At 35.0% G+C, this 17,818-nt stretch overlaps 1 protein-coding gene across 20 annotated transcripts in view; it reads left to right on the plus strand.

Moving 5' to 3' along the window:
• Positions 1-17,818, plus strand: part of NRXN1 (neurexin 1) — a 1,127,584-nt gene that overhangs the window by 156,533 nt on the left and 953,233 nt on the right. The gene's annotated exons all lie outside the window — the stretch shown is intronic.

Consider the following 17,818-nt stretch of genomic DNA (forward strand, 5'->3'; position numbering starts at 1 on the left):
TATTGTATACTTTCAAAATTTCACCGGAGCAGCACAGTAAACACAAACATAATGATGGTCTTAAGTTTGATATAAATGTGTCTGATTTTAGTGAGAAAATATCACCCGATGTTTTACATAAAGAAAGGAAATGTATAAGTGAATATATATACTGAAATGTTAGGAAATTGGTTTTCGATATGCTAGGCAGTTTAATCAAATTCAGAGTCTAGAAAAACATAAATTCCACTATAAGGTTATAAGTCTAGAAAAACATAAATTCCACTATAAGGTTATAAGTCATTTTTCATGGAAATGTTGTTTTGTTTTGAATGATGCATGCTTTTGGTGGATGCTATAGTGCATGAGGGTGTATTATTCAAGAATCTGTTATAGCATTTAGTAACAGTTTTCTTTTGAAAATCATTACCCTTTACTGAAAATTTCATGTGTTTTTAATTTCATAAAATCCCATGGTCATTATTTGGCTTATTAATTATTGCATAGATTTAATTTTCCCCAACTCAAACTAGAGTCTAATACATTCCTAGCCTTGTTTGATCTTGCCCATACCTTGTTTTTCATAATTCAGAAGTCTTGTGCTAACAGAGAAAACCTTCTATATCTTTTCTTATGGAATTAGTAGTATTTCATTGTTTTTACTCCTACTTTCATCAGCATAATGAGAACAAAGACATCTTAATGTTTAGTTACCAATATTGCATAGGAAAAGTAGCAGTGGCCAACCAAAATAAAGGAAAATGCTGTATTTCAGAAAATTTATGGCTAAATAGTATTTAGCTTGCTAGAAACATTATTCAGTACTCTTCTATTTCTTTAAGCAAGAGCATGGGAGAAATCTTGCAACACAATCTTGCAACAGAATGTATTATAGGCAAATAGACGGTCTGCTTTTAGAGGCAAGAAGGGGAGTAGATTGCCAGAAAAGAAAATAAAACTTCCGGAAAATGGTTAAGATTAGGTAATATGTATCTGTCTGAGATTTTAATGAATTATGCTTTCAAGCAGAGAGGACTCTCAGATTGCCAGTCTTTACTTTTGAAAAATATCTTTTGGCTTATTCTTAGACAACTTCAGATAAGTTTATCTGAATCAAGTTTTGAGCTTGATTTAATGCATTTATTTTATTTAGCTGATAATAGGCTATTACTTAATAATCTATAATTAGCCTTCAAATCTGGTGTACATCTCTTGATTTATCTGTTTCCTGGCAATATATCTTGCCTCAACTTGTGTCTTCTCCAGTCATAACTATATGAAGAAGGGCCTATTAAGGCATTGTTTAAAACTTGATATCTGTGGCAGCTTTCGCTTGGTTCAAGTTAGTACATCTCTGTATTGATTTTTCATGTAGTTTACCTTTTTCCTTGAGTGATCCACAGAATTATTTTCACTATGTTTCTCTAGACCAAAGTTCAAAATCGGTGATCACTGTCAAATTCCATTTTTTTTGTGTCTAGGAAGGATATACTGTTATTCTGAAAACAAAATAAAATGTAGAATGCCTGATCTGCTGTCTATGTGACCTAAGGCAAATTCTTGACCATTTGAAGCCAAATCTCTTTATTTGAAATATAAAGAACCTCAGAAACCATAAAAAGGATTAAATGAGATCCTCTTTTTAAAAAGTGCTCACTTGGGGTGCCTGGGTGGCTCAGTCGGTTGAGTATCTGACTTCGGCTCAGGTCATGATCTCGCGGTCCGTGAGTTCAAGCCCCGCGTCGGGCTCTGTGCTGACAGCTCAGAGCCCGGAGCCTGTTTCAGATTCTGTGTTTCCCTCTCTCTGACCCTCCCCCGTTCATGCTCTGTCTCTCTCTGTCTCAAAAATAAATAAACGTTAAAAAAAAATGTTTAAAAAATAAAAAAAAAAAAAGTGCTCACTTGTTCATGCAACAAATATTGGTGAGTGCCTACCATGTCCTCTGCATTGCTCTGTGGGACATACAATAATAGATAATGGAACTTATAGGGGCGCCTGGGTGGCTGAGTCATTTAAGCCAACTTCAGTTCAGGTCATGATCTCACAGTTTGTGAGTTACATCCCCATGTCAGGCCCTGTTTTAACAGTTCAGAGCCTGGAGCCTGCTTCATATTCTGTGTCTCCCTCTTCCTCTGCCCCTCCCCCTCCATAAATAAACATAAAAAATATTTAAAAAATTAAAAAGTAGATAATGGAACGTATATTCCAATGCTTATGAATTACGAAGGTTTACATGTAAAATATCAATACTGCTAATGCCATTCTATAAGATACCTTTATTTTCCTTGAGTTTAGTTAATTTTACTTGTTCAGCAAAAAATGTAGTATCATCTCAGTCTTTCAGAATACTACTCCTAATCCATTGCCCAGAGGAAAATATAGGGAAGTGGCCTGATACTAGGTTAGTGGAATTAAATCCCCCAAGAGCTCCCATATAAATGTTGAAATACTTTTATAAAACATTCTAATTCTCATCTTGTATCTCTGGTTGATTACTTAAAAACAAACAAACAAAAACAACTCCTCTACTTTTTGAATGTGTTGTGGTTTAACTGTAAAGCAGATATTATAGCTATTCCCATATCTAATTATAGAATTGTAGCAAAGAGAGCTATTTGTCTGTGTCATTGTTTTCCATGTCTTTGGAATTCATTTTCTATTGCTATTGCAGAGTACTGGGACAGAAGGCATCTTTTAACCAATGTTGAAAAATGTATTTTTATTTCTCCCATAGCCCAATTTATGTGGACTCCTGCATAGCAGAACTTAGAACATGCCAGAGATCAGTTGCAAGTAAAAGAATGCCTCCTTGCATCTTTTTAATTCTATTCTAACACAATTTGACATGATTCTTTTCCTGTAACAGATATTCAGATCCACAGATGCCTATAGGCACACCCAAGGCACTTCAGAATAACAAGAAAAGCAACAGTGGAAACTAAATTCTAATTACATATTTATCCCTTCATAGAGTAGACCATAGACAAACCTAGGAAAGAGTTTCTTGTCAAGTAAGTCCTACCTGCCCTCCTGGAACTTCCATCCGACCTTAGTCTTTTGATTTATACCTTCATGTACTGCATATAACATCATATGGCTCATCTTAGATTATTAAATGAAGAGATTTGCCTGTTTATGAAAGCAATTTCAACACTATGGGGAAAATAAGATATTTTCTGGGGGCTAAAGGTTTGAAATCATACTGTGTAGACTAGCACCCAGCCTTACACAGTAACAGAGAGATTAAAATAATGAATAATAACTGCAAATAAACTAAAAAATTGCCTTGGCTTGCTTATATGCAGATTATTTTAGACATTGGGTTTAGAGAGTGTATTAGGCAGAGGCATAGATAGATATAGATATAGATATAGATATAGATATAGATATAGATATATAGATATAAATAGAAAGGAAGTGGGGAGAGACAATGGGAGAGAGAGACACAGAGAGAAACTGAGATTAGCTCATGCAGTTGGAGGCTGTTAAGTCCAAAACCCCTAGGGTAAGCCAGCAATCTGGAGATTTATCTAAGAGTTGGTTCAGTCTTGAATCTAAAGGCTGGAAACTCAGCCACAGTTTCTGTGTTGCAGTCTCGAAGTGGAAGACCTTCTTCTTTGGGAAGATTAAGTCTTTGTTCTTAAGGTCTTCAAATGACTTGAAGAAGTCTACCCATGTTATGGAGGGTAATCCATTGTACTTAAGGTCAAGTGATTGTAAATGCTAATCACATCTGCAAACACCTTTATAGCAACATCTAGACTAGTGTTTGACCAAATAACTCATCACCGTCGTCTAGTCAAGTTACATGTAGCATTAACCATTACAGTGCTCTAAAATAAACATGAACAGTTTTTCACCTACTTTGTAAAAATGTTGTATTTATGGCACCACTAAAATATTTCTTTGTACTTCAAAATTTTGGAGGAAAGTAAAAACCTACCTGATGAATTTATAGATCTGGCACAGGCTATTCTGAAGAGAACTTTTCCCCCAAGTGTATCTTATGAAAGATTCACAGGCACAATCTAGTAAGCCATAGTATTTATTGGATTCTGTGGTTGGCATAAAAGGAAACATGTACATATGTATGTGTATTTACATCTTCCCTTAATTAAATCCTTATAGCTCCATCACTTTAAAGGGCTGGTAGCTCCTGAGATCCTTGGAGTTCTAGACACACAGTGTTTATGAAAAGCCAGTATAGCAAGCCCATGTGTATTTCTATTAAGGAAAAATAAAACAAAACAAAGCAGGAACTGCTGTCTGTGTCCCATGGTCTAGAGCTATAAGGCATAGGGAAGGAGAAGTAACTTCTGTGTGTCAGGCTCAGCAATTGAGCAGAGAAACTACTTGATGAAAAACAAAACAAAACAAAAATAAACATCAAAAACAAACCCAGTGCACCTGCTAAAATTCATAACGTTTCTCCACAGGGCTATCTATTCACAGGAGAAATTCAAAATGTCACTCATCCCCACATGCGTTTGCAGGGGCAGGGAAGAGGGCAGGTGAGGGGCTGGAACTGATGAAAATTTGAAGCAACAAGAGTGGACTCTGGTAATGTTGAACTTGCCAAAGGCAGCATTTGTTTTTCCTGTTTTTGATTCTTATTGACAATAACTTTTTAAGTCCCCTTGTTTTCAGGCACTTACTGTATTACTTTGATATATTTAAGACAGTATCTCTTTTCACTACCACGATGCCTCCTACTTTCAAAAACAGAATTTAGAGAAGCAGGGAAGCCAAACCTTGAAAACGGATTTAGAGTCCTTTTGGAATCTAACATTGGAGGTAGAGGAGTGGCGGCTGGTTGGATGTGAATTCTTGGAAGTAAAACATGTTGATCACAATCAGTTAACATTTATAGAATGCCTATATGGCTCCATCTCAGTAGATTGTTGCCAAGAAAACTAATTCTCCAATGTTCTTGGATTTTTCATTCTTCCTACAGAACCTGACTTTGCTAAGTACCCTCTGGCTTGTTGCTAACTATATAATAAATTTCACTCATGGCTTTATGAGTGTGATATTATATGAGGCAGTCATCAATATATATTTACTAAAACTCTGTATGCTTATTATCATTCAAGTGCTCTAAATAAAATATAATCATCACCTTGTTTTCGAGAAAGTTACAGGCTAAGCAGAAGGGCAAAATGGGAATTCAGAAAACAATAATGGGTCATCATATAGAAATATATATACATATATACATATACATATATATAATTATCTGTTAAATTGTCAAAGACTGAAAGCATGTAGAACTCAAACTAACAAGGAAACACTGGAGTGCAATGATCTAGGAAAGGTGTGTGGGGATGGATGGTGGAATTTGATCTGGGTTTGGAAAGAAGTTCAGCATTTGAATAGGCAGAACAAAAAGTTCAGCTCTTAAGGTAGAATTTTTTATGGTCTCTACCATCATTTAACTGACCTGCTAAGAACTAAGCCCAGAGTGGAAAAGTGTCTTGGTATGTCCACAGTCAAGCCTTGGTCTAGTTTGTTTAGAAGAACCAGTAGAGAAAAATAACTGCAAGACATGTTTATGTGTGTGTGTGTTGGGAGGTGTTAAATCAAGCAAGACAACAGTCAACAAGGGCAATATCCTGCAGATGAGTTTGTTAAGTTATAATGGGAAAAGAGAGACAAATTAGTTAAAATGAAATCTGAATACTTCAGTAAAAACAAAATGTGAAAATTACTATTGTGGATGTGTGGAGGGAGAAAAGGGAAAGTAAATAAATCTATCAAAAGTATAACAGAGACGCCTGGGTGGCTCAGTCGGTTGAGCATCCGACTCTTGGTTTGGGCTCAGGTCATGATATCTGGGTTCGTGGGATCAAGCCCTGCATTGGGCTTTGCCCTGACAATGTAGAACCTGCTTGGAATTCTCACTCCCTCTCTACTCCTCTCTCTCTAAAAATAAATAAATAATCTTTTAAAAAAAGTATTATGGTATTTAACCAGTAACACTCTTTGGCCAATAAAAGAATCACATTTGTTTTAAATGCATGTCACATATACTCCTTAGGACTCATTCACCACACTAATACCTTGGATTCATTGGGAATAAGCTTAATTGCCTCCTAAGCACATAAAGTCAATGTCTGTCTCTTCCACCATGTTACTGCTTGGACATATGAAAGCCGAATGGTAGGCAAATGATGAGATGGCGGGCGATTTTTGGAAATATATCAGTTGTTGTGATAAACTGGCATATATTATCTCATTAAAATTGTAGATACTTACTTTAAGTTTTGTGACAAGAAGATTTTAAAAGGAATGGGGAACTCATGAACAAATATTGGTATTATAATGTGAATTTAATATATCCAAAGAAATATCAAAGAAAACCAAAAGGTGAATATTTCTGTTCTTATAGCAGGCACTGAGCGTTATCTGTTTGGTTTTCCTCATGTTTACTACAGTGCTTGATATATAGTAGATATTAAAAAGTATTTGTTGTGTTTAATTGAATTTTAGTTGTAAAGCATTTGGTTAAAGTATAAAAATATTGGAAATAGTAGTTCCCATCACTGGACCATAGTATTTTTTGTGACTTTCTGAGTAGAATTTTTAATTATTATAATAAAGTCACACACTTTTGGAAGTGCTTTAAGGAAAAAAAAATCTTTGCCAAATTTTCATCAAATAGAAAAAAACTTGTTTTCATTTATTTTAAGGCTAAGCTGAGTTTTACAGTCACCAAAAAAAAAAGTGTGTGTGTGTATATGTATGTGTGTGTGTGTGTGTATACACACACACATATACACACACACACTTCTACATTTCAACATTTTTAACTGTGGGATCTTTATTTGGGACGAGGCCTTCCCACTGAATAATTGCAATCCAAGAGGGGCAGGAAAAGGAGACTTAGTTTTACTAGTTCTGTTCTATTCCTGCAAATACACACAACCTTTAAGGAGTCAGGCTTACATTAGACTATCTAAATAACAACACAGAATTATAAGCTTCCATCCACTTGCAAGGCCTTCTGCTTAGAATTTGAATTCTTTGGGACTCTAGATTGGGCTGGGTCTATCTGCAGTTGGTGCTAAATTTGCAAAGTCTGTCATCTTTTCAACTTTGGGCTATTATTGAATAATTCTATGAACATGAAATAAAATTTGACTGAAGTAGAAAAATTAACTCACCTGTTATTTGCTTCCACCACCCATTAGGTTAGTTTAACCATCAGCCAATTCAGAATCCTAATCCCTGGGGTTTTTGTCCCTAGCTATCGAGCTGTTGGTTCTGTTGGTTCTATTGGTTCTGTTGGTCCCATGCTAACCTTTACCAGAATCCCACAGTACAAAGTGACTGGAAAAAGTAAAATCAAAATCAGTATTGAGCAACTTGGTTTTCAAGATGTAATGTAATTGATAGGGATAAAGTATGATTCTTATTTCCCAACAGCAAACTTGAAAGTTATAAAGAGGAAAGCACTGGAAGAATGATGCTGAATTTTAGCATGGGGATTTGATTTTGTGGACATAATAATAATATAATAATAATAATAATGCAATAACAACAATAATTATTAACATTTATTGAGGAACTATCATATGCTAAGTCAGCTTTTTCACAGAATATCTCATTTTTAAGGAGATTACATTAATAGAACTTTAGTATTTCCAGATATACTAAGTTTTGGGGATAGCCTAGTTCTATTTAATTCAAAATTTTGTATAGTAATGCCAAGGAAATCTGCTCCACATAACAAGAAATTAACAACAATGAAGAGACTTAAGAAAGTTTGTCTTGGTGAAGAGATTGTTATTACTAGAGGATTTTCTTTTTTTTTTTTTTTTTTAATTTTATTTTTATTTTTTAATATATGAAATTTACTGTCAAATTGGTTTCCATACAACACCCAGTGCTCATCCCAAAAGGTGCCCTCCTCAATACCCATCACCCACCCTGCCCTCCCTCCCACCCTGCCCTCCCTCCCACCCCCCATCAACCCTCAGTTTGTTCTCAGTTTTTAACAGTCTCTTATGCTTTGGCTCTCTCCCACTCTAACAACTAGAGGATTTTCTAGTTAAAAGAAAACTGCTGGGTACAAAATGTGCTAGTATAAAAATATTTTATATATACTAATCTAGAATACCCCCTTTTTTTGGTATGAACAGGTGACAAGGCTTTTTAACATACTTTATATTTGGGGTCCTACCAATTTCAATATTTAACTCCATCCATTTGATAATTTTCTTACAGATATATGCATTTCTAACATGCATTTGACAGACACCTCCTTAGTGCTCACAGATTCCCGCTTCTCAACATAGTATTTGAAAATGTAAAGGATTCTTGTGCTGCTTAACGGACTCAAGAAATCAAAATGGTAGCAATGTGTTAGTGGTCAGAGTGTCCATTCCTGTCAAGGAAGGGCCCCACAGGGAACTGATTGGGATTCATTTTCTTTCCATTGATGGTATTAAGGATTTTTTTTTCTTTTCCTAAGCATCCTTCTGTGGAAATAAGAGAGAGATGATCTCTTACTAGAACAAATAAAGGAATAAAATACTTTATTAGCACCTTCTCATTTGGGGTGGGGATATAACATTTATTTTAGGATTCATTTATACCACATTTTATCAAAATATATTCTCAAGGCAAGATCCTAAGCAGTAAGATGATTTCAAAGCTAATACAGAAGAACAGGGGCACCTGGGTGGCTCAGTCAGTTAAGCATCCGACTTTGGCTCAGGTCATGATCTCAAGGTTCATAAGTTCAACACCCACATTGGGCTCTGTGCTGACAGCTCAGAGCCTGGAGCCTGCTTCACATTCTGTGTCTCCCTCTCTCTCTGCCCCTCCCCTACTCATGCTCTTTCTCTGTCTCAAAAATAAAACAAAAACATTTAAAAAAAGTAGAATAACAGAATCCTAAAGTTGTCCCTTTTTCCCTATGTGAACTATGTGCACTTGGTGCCTCAGTGTCCTCATCTATAAAATAGGGATGGAAAGTATCCATTTTGCAGAATGCTTGTGAGAATTATAACTACTGTGTACAAATCATGTGACATGGAATTCGTATCATGATAAGTGTTTATTTTGATGTTTAAACTGCTTAAGGTTCTGTCCTAGGAAAAAAAAATAAGTAGAATTACCTATTTCTTAGAAATTTTTTAGAAATATTGAATAAATGAAAGTCAGAAATAAGGATGACATCTGAGCTAAGATTTCTTTGTAAAACATCTGATGCTCTAATACAAAACAGGCTTTGTTGATGCTATTGGTTGTGTTTATTTTTAACTAACTTAACAAATACTTATTAAGCATGTGTAATGTGCCAAAATACTATGTTGGGCTCCAGGAAAACATACAAGAGGCAGATTGTTTGCCCTCAGGGAGCTTTATTATATATTGAATTAAGGAATTTTTTAAAAATTAGGTCACAAACCGGTGGGGTAGGCTGGAGTCAAGTTGATTTCATTCAATGGATTCTGAATCTACTCTTTTCTTGGAGGCACTTGCAAGGTCAGCATTGTTTTTTGCAGAGTGTCATAAATTTCCAGTGACCAGCCTTTGGCTATAAATACAGAAAAAATACTTGTGGGGTTTTTCTTCCATGTACAATATAGAATATCTGGAATAAGAATGACCTAACAGCTGCAGTCTGGGTGTTTTGAAAAATTACTCAATCTTTTGCAGTTTATTAAGCATCTTTTATATAATGCCAAAAATATTCTAGAATGCAAATATTTCTGAGCATTTTTACAAGTTCTTTAAAATGAGGCTATGGCAATTCAAAGCACAGACCCCTTCATTTCATAAATGACTCAGAACCTCTGTATTTTCCTACTCTAAAACTGCCAAAATTATCAGACCTGAAATGAGTTCAATTATAATCAACTTGGATGCTTTACCTTTTTAATTCATCCATAGAAATAGTATTAGATTGATAAGTCTTATGATTTGAAGTCATTTAGAAATAACTGTGTAATGAATTGGCAATTACCTCAAAACACATGGATTGTGTTCTATAGCAGGAATTTTAGTTACTATGTTGTTGTTGTTTGCTTGTATGTTTATATTTATTTAACATTCCCCCCCCTGATGCTTTGGGGATATTGACTTTAACAACAATGTATATAGTGTTATTGTGTGCCAAGCACCATTCTTAGCACTTAACAAATGTTACCATATTTGACCCTTATAACAACCTTAAGAGTTAAATGATATTACTGTTATTATTATTATCATCATCAAGACCCTGATTATACTGAGCATCTAGCACTAGATCTTAACGTTGTCAAGGTTTCACTGTAGATAAAACATTGGTCACCTCCAAAGTCTTTCAAGCTTCTGATAGTATAGTCTCTAGCCCTATGGCATTGGGGACTTAAAGTAGAGATTGGAAGGGACTCATATTGGGCATTGGAGTGGATAAAGAGGGGGATTTTTAAGGGTATCAGCAATGAGAGTGTTATATTTTCTTTCTTATTAATTGTAATTTTTTTTCTTGTGCACCAGCCTAGACAAAAGATTTAGCTACTTAGCAAGACATAGCTGTAACACCCTCTGCTTTGTCCCTTAGGCTCCAGAAGTACTCTACCATTGTACTGGTAGTTCTGTAGCACCTCTAACGTATCCATTAGATCCAAGGTATCCAGTCCAACAACTTTCTTTCTTATCCCCTATCCCCATCAGAGGTCTCTTGGCACACTCCTCAACCTTCAGCTCAAGCATTTGTGTTTGCTTCATCAGACTGATGGACGGATCTTTCTGTATATGTGCATTATACTGCATACAGTCTCATTTTATTTTAGCTAATCTTCTGGCCTCATCTCTATCTCTCCCACTAAGTGGAAAGCATTCTATGAAGTACAGACTATTCCTTGAATAAAAGACTCCTTGTAGAGAAGAAATATAAAAATGTCACAGAGAATAATAACCCATTTATGTGACACATAAACACATCAGAGGAAAAGTTAGGAAATGTGTGAAAAAGTTAAGGGTAGGTATCTCTGAGTAGTGGTTATGAGATTTTTTTTAACACTTTTTCTAAAATTTTAAAATTCTCTACACTGCAAATGAGTTTCTTTTATTAAAAAAAAACATAAGCATGCTGTAGGCCTATTAGAAATAAAAGTGGAGTTCCTTACTGAACTAGAACATTATATACAAAGAGCTTTTTAAGAATAGTATAATTCCTTATGTGTGGAATGTAATGAGTGTTTAATATATTTGGATTAATGTGTGAATAAAGGAATTGAGTGTGACATCTCTGTTCAAACTGAGGAAATCCTTGTGCTTGGAAATTATTTTGCACCATCCCTCCTGAGAATTTTAAAGCTCCCCCATATGTTTTTAAAGACTCTGTACATGTTAAAAATTTTTCCTTTCTCCAAGTCCTTTATGGAAAAGATAAAGACAATTTAAATAAATATGAAATTGGAATTATATCAGAGATGTCCTTAGGTACACCCATATCTAACAATGTGACATATACCTACATATTTCTCACAAACTGAATTAATGATAATTTCATTTATTCAGCATAATTTATTATTCATATTTATAAAGTCCTGCTTAAAAGGATACTGCTGTATTTTAGAACTTTGTGTAATTCTGGACCATGTAAGACCATTTTAAAGCCTGCATATCCAAATTAAGTTAAAAGGAAGTCAAATTATAAATAAATAAGACAGTTTGGGACTTTAAAAAAACTTCCTGTTTTGCAAAATTTCAAACTTACAAGATCAACTCATCTTAAATGATGAATTGATAACATATAAAAATTAGGTCAGAAAAAGGAGAACACTCCTGTTTAGAATTAAACCAAGCATATATACCTGAGATAATTTCAGTATATTTTTGGTATGTTTCAGAATAGTTAGAAAATGAAAGCCCTAATTAATAGACCTTTCTAATTACTAGGCATTTATCCTATATACTGCTAATAAATGTTTAATTTTGAAGAGTTAAAATTTTTCAATAAAATATATGACTAACACTATATTTACAATGTGTGTATGTTCAGAATACACTTTCAAATTATACCCTGCCCTCAAGTTACCATTAACACATCATTCAACAAAATAAATTGACTTAATCCACATCAGTGTACTAACTTCTAGGGATGATCTACAGAGGTCCAAGGCATAGGTATTACCCACAGATAGTTGCAGTATTGGTGACTAAGTGAAGTATACAGATACAGATTACAAATGGTCCTGTGTAAGATGTGATGAGTGAAATGGAGGACTGGTGGAGAGCTTCTCCTTGAAGCTCAGAGAAAGGAGAAAACATCTTCAGTATCCAAGTGGGATTCCAATTATTGGAGAGAAGGGGAAAAGAGGATGCTGGACCAGAAGATGGGTTACATGGCCCAAAGTATGCTAATAGGAAGTCGACTTTTGGAGACAGAGACAAGAAAAGCCTACACTGAGAGATGTATGCAAAAGCATAGTAAGTTGTAAATGCAGAGCAGTAATTAGGACTAAATTAGAAACCCATATGAATGTTTATCTACAAAATGAGACTCAATGGCTGAATGAACTCTATTCAGTATGGAAGTTGTGGTAGAATGGGGAAGTCAAAGCTGACTCCATAAATTGAAGCTTGGGTAGGTGGAGTTTAAAAGACAAAGCTTAAGGTTACTTGGATCCACTGTAAATGAATATTTACTATACTAGGAAATTTGGGAATTTAGAGAGTAATGACTATTCATTTCTTCTATATTATGTATCCCCAAACTTCACACAGATTTGATATGCCAGCACATATACTGAGGCACCCAGGCACCCCTCTGAGTAAAATTTTTATAATATTTAAAGATCCAATCACAGTATCATTTTAAGTACCTAGAATTACATAGAAATTACAATCAGTTTATAGGAAATTATTTTAAAAGCCAAAGAACTTTTAAATGTCTTACTCACTTTTGAATTCCCAAAACTTATCATAGTATCTAGCCCAGAGTGGGTGCTCAGAATTGTTTATTAAACTAATGAATAATGTATTTAATTAACTTATTAAAATGTTTCCTTCAGCTTTAATGCTTTATGTTGTCAATTAACTAGAAATTTCAAATCAATTCACACATGTTGAGTTCCTAAAAGGGCTAAGAATGTTTGGGTTTTCGTGGACATGAGGGGTATAATGCATTGTTCCTGAACTTATGGAATTCAGACTCTAGTGACATAAGTACCTTTTAATTAGATAAATTAACTAATTAAAGTAAATTTTATTATAATTCATTAATATGGAATTTCTAGTCTGTGTCATCAGTAGTTGTAGATATAATTACATCACTAATTAAACTTCCAAAACTGGTCAGAGTGCTATGTCAGAGTCCTTTAAAAGTGGATTTAACTTGAATTTTTAACTTGAATATTAGTTCTTATATGTGGAATTAACCTTCCTCTCTCCTCAAAGTAATTTACATTAATATTTATTTGATTAGCTGATTTTCTTTTCTGGTTTGCTTTTAAATCAGTATACCTTAACTGATAGTGTTTTCTCCCAAACTGTTTTTAGCAAAATTTAAAAAGAGAAAATTAAAATAATCATGGTGGTTGTGGTGGTGGTTGTTGTGGTAACCATAGTAATTCTGTCATCCCGAAGATATTGCCTAATAGTTCTTCATCACTTCAGCCCTTTAACCTCAAAGAAGATCATTAGAATAAATTAATTTTTGTTTTCCCAAAAGAAAGGACTGATGGGTCATCTAAATTCTTTGAGACTATTGATTTTTATTATTAAACTTGAAGAGTTCTTCTATAGCAAGAAGTTTATCACATGTCACTAGGAAAAGTATAATATCTTGTCAATTTAAAATGGAAAGGTGATGTGATATAGGTTTGTGTGAGCCTAAAGAAGACTGGACTCTGACTATAAAGGAATTTCTGCATTGTTGAATATTAAGTTATTTTACATGTTAGGACTACATCCTTTTGCCTTAGAAATGGGTTTCCCGAATCGGTATTTAGGAAGTATTTTTTTTTTTATCAAAGATGATAAAGGGTTTTTTAATTCCTTTTTTAGTTCTTTCCCTTGCTTTTATGGCTACACTTTGAATTTTTTGGGCAAAAGTATATACTGAGGAACGGGGAGGAGATAAACCACTGTTTCCTCAGCCGACCACCAGGAAAGGAAAATTGTTGCCACAATGGAAGTAAAATGTTGTCAATGAATCTTCCCTAATTTCTGGCTTGCATTTGTAGAACCAAGTATGAAAAAAGAACATAAATATTATCATTGGTCTGTAACAATTGTAATTCCTCAACAATAAACTCTGATAATACCCTTTTAACTAGAACTTTTAAGACTCTGTTTCTGTAATTCTTGTTAAACCTAAACAATAACTGAAAATTATTCATGGTTTGGGGAAAATGCAATTAAATTACCTTGTAAAAAGGAATTGTAAAGAAGCAATTTAATTGTATTTCTTCTACAGTTCAGATCATTATAAATTTTAGTGGAAGTATTTGTCTTTAAAAAGTGCATCTTGTTATGTAGTTAAAAAGTGTTTTGGGGGGATTTAGGATATAAATGTGTCCCTTGTAAAATTAATTGCTGTCAGAAGTCTATCAGAATGTCATTCTTTTTAACTTTACCCATTCTTATGAATCTTGCCAAAGAGTAATAACTCTTATGTCTGTAGGAGTGTTTAGTTAGACTTAAAAATGTAGCCAAAGGGCTTTTTCAAAATACTCTGGAAACATTTGACTTGTATAATTCATTCACATGTTCTGCCATACTTATATATTAGCTTTACATTGCAATTACCATATAGATAATCATCATTAAAATAATCATACAAAGGCATATCTCACCAACAGACCAGAAAAAAAAAATATTTAAAGTCATTCTGGGCTACTGAATTTGGAAACTTGAGAATACTTTTAAGCAAATCTAGCTAAATAAATGTGCACCCTGGAGAGCAGAATGGCTTTTTGTTTTTAATCCATTAAAGGTCCTTTAATTTCTTCACAGCTCTCCGTCTGTCCCTCTCAGCCATTTCCCCTCAGTGAACAAACATTTGCACAATGTCAGTGAGAAAGTAAAACCCCCCTGTTGATTTTAGTGAGCCATCTAAGCAGGTGTTTAAAACAGAGTCTCAAGAACTCCCAAGTACAGGTCTTAATAGGGGCAGTGAACATCTAGGACTCAGTGCTTTGACCAGTCAGAACCCAGACACTGCTGAGGAGTCAGGAGGAGGCCCCCTGGACAGATGTGTTTAGGTAAGTAATCACTCTGTTTCTGTTTGCGGTAGTATGCTGAACAGATGCCGAAGTAAAGTTGAATATGCTTCTGAAACTCAGAGCTCAGAGTGGACTTCCTTGGAAAACTAGATAAATGAATTTTCTGACTGAAATAAAACATTTTAAAGGTGGTTCCTTTCAGTTACCCTCCAAAGACAGATGCAAACAAATAGCTTGCAAAAAAGTATTATACAAAAGGCAGTACTTTGCACTACATTATCAGTTACTAGTAATAGTGCCATAGAGATCTTTCTTTATCCTGTTGGACTTTACGGAAGGAAAGAATTGTGGTTTTGTTTGTTTTGCTCTTTTTGTTTGTAGAGCCAGTGCCTTTGTAGCTGTTTGGAATTTTCTAAAGTATGTGAATTGCCCTCTCTCCTAGTTCCCTATATTCCAGTAATGACCCAGTTTTGTTTGTTTTAACTCTAACCATTCCATTGTTAACCACTGTTATTCATTTCCCTACCTGTCCTGGCATTACATTTGCCCTTAAGGAGACGTGAGAACTATAAATATATTACTCATGCTGTTAAATGATGTTAGGGAAGAATACATAGCTTGAAAACCCCCATTACACATCAGTAATGATAGCCATGTATACTGCAAGAAAATGACCTTTAGCTTAAAACAATTCATCTTGTGTCAGAGTGGATGACTTGGTTTTCTTAGAAAATTTTAACTCCGTTGCCTGGTCAGTTATCTCAAGAAAATTTTTTTCTTCATCAGATGATAACATTTAATCAATCAGTTTAACTGCAAAAAAACCCTGTCATTGGAAAGTATACAATTCATAATAATTTATTCAGGTTCATTTCATTTTGAAAGTGGAAAAAAAGGTAAGGATACATTTTATTTCGCATTAACTGAAACTCTAATATAGATATAAATCATCCCTAATGCAGCCATTAGCCACAGTTTCAATGTGGTGGAATTCTTCTTACCTTTCTATAATAATTGGTATTCAACAGTAGATATCTTATGTTATTAGATATTTCATTTACATATTAAATTTGATTCTGAGGACCTAATTTCATGGAAACATAATTAGAAATAAGAAGCGAGAGACAGACCAATTTGAAGGAATGGTGAAGGGTGACTGGTATTAGGAAAGAAGAAAGCTAAAGATACTGAGTTCATTTTTTCTGCCACTGGTTCTGCAAAGTCTGACAAGTTATTTAATCCTCAGTTTTTAAAATCTATAAATTTGGGATTATATGATACCTCTTTCTCAGGATTTTTTTTTAAATGAGCTAACATAAATATCAGTACCTGACACATAGTATGTACCCGATAAGAGTTTTATGACGTTAAAAAAAGTTGAGGCTACATAGTGTGGGCAGTGATAGAATAATACAATGGATAGATGTATGGTCTCTGGAGCTACATAGATCTCGATCGAATCCAGACTCTTTGCTTCCTTGTTTTGTGACCATGGTGGTGCTGCATAACGTCTCTGAGCTTCAGATTCCTAATTTGTAAAACTGAGATGATTAAAAAAACCTACTAATCTTAGGATGTTTCAGAATTTGGGTGTCTTTATCATCTTTATTTATTTTTTAACATTTATTTATTTTTGAGACAGAGACAAAGCATGAACAGGGGAGGGTCAGAGAGAGAGGGAGACACAGAATCTGAAACAGGCTCCAGGCTCTGAGCTGTCAGCACAGAGCCCAACGCGGGGCTCGAACTCACAGACCGCGAGATCATGACCTGAGCTGACGTCGGCCGCTTTACCGACTGAGCCACCCAGGTGCCCCGTCCTTCTCATCTTTAGATAAGACTATACTTTTATTCCCTAGAAATGAAATAGAAATTGCAGGATAATGAGAAGCCAAGATCAGTCAAAGGGCTTTCTTTCCCTATATCCCCTAATAATCACTTTGGCAGATAACACCTGAACATTCTTTGTGGGGCTCCTAGCTGTCTTCTGTGGTTCCACCTGTCCCTGAGTCCTAACCTACAGTTGCTCCCTCTGGGATGGCGGTGAGCCGCAGACAGCTTTGCCTGCAGCTTTTAGCCAGGTTCTGTAAGTGCAAGCAAGAGATAGGATGTGGAGGATAATTTTTCCACGCCTTTTATTTTTCTTTCAAAGATTAAATTAGTGGCCTTAATATTTTATCTGTAGTTTTCTTTCTTTTATTTTTTTCTGGAAGAATAAAGGGCCAGTTCCCCTAATTGTCATGTTCATCTCCCTTCACCCACCCCACTTCAGAAGAACTAGAAAGCATACATTCTTAGAGACAGGCTTTCCCCAATTAGGTGGTTGACAAAGCAAGTCAGTAGAGCAAGCAGCTTGATCAACCTACCTGTGAACTTGTTAGAAATGTAAATTTCTGGCCCCACCTAGGACTTGCTGAATCAGAAAGTACAGAGGCATGGCCTTGGAATTTGTGTTATAACAGTCCCTCCAGGTGCTTCTGGTCTGACTAAAAATTTGAAAACCAGGGGTGCTTGGGTGGTTCAGTTGGTTAAGCATCCAACTTTGGCTCAAGTCATGAACTCACGGTTTGAGTTCAAGCCCCGCATCGGGCTCTGTGCTGACAGCTCAGAGCCTGGAGCCTGTTCCAGATTCTATGTCTCCCTCTCTCTCTGCCCCTCCCTGCTCATGCTCTGT

This window comes from Panthera onca, chromosome A3 (genome assembly GCF_046562875.1).
Source record: "Panthera onca isolate mPanOnc1 chromosome A3, mPanOnc1 haplotype 2, whole genome shotgun sequence".
Classification (NCBI taxonomy): domain Eukaryota; kingdom Metazoa; phylum Chordata; class Mammalia; order Carnivora; family Felidae; genus Panthera; species Panthera onca.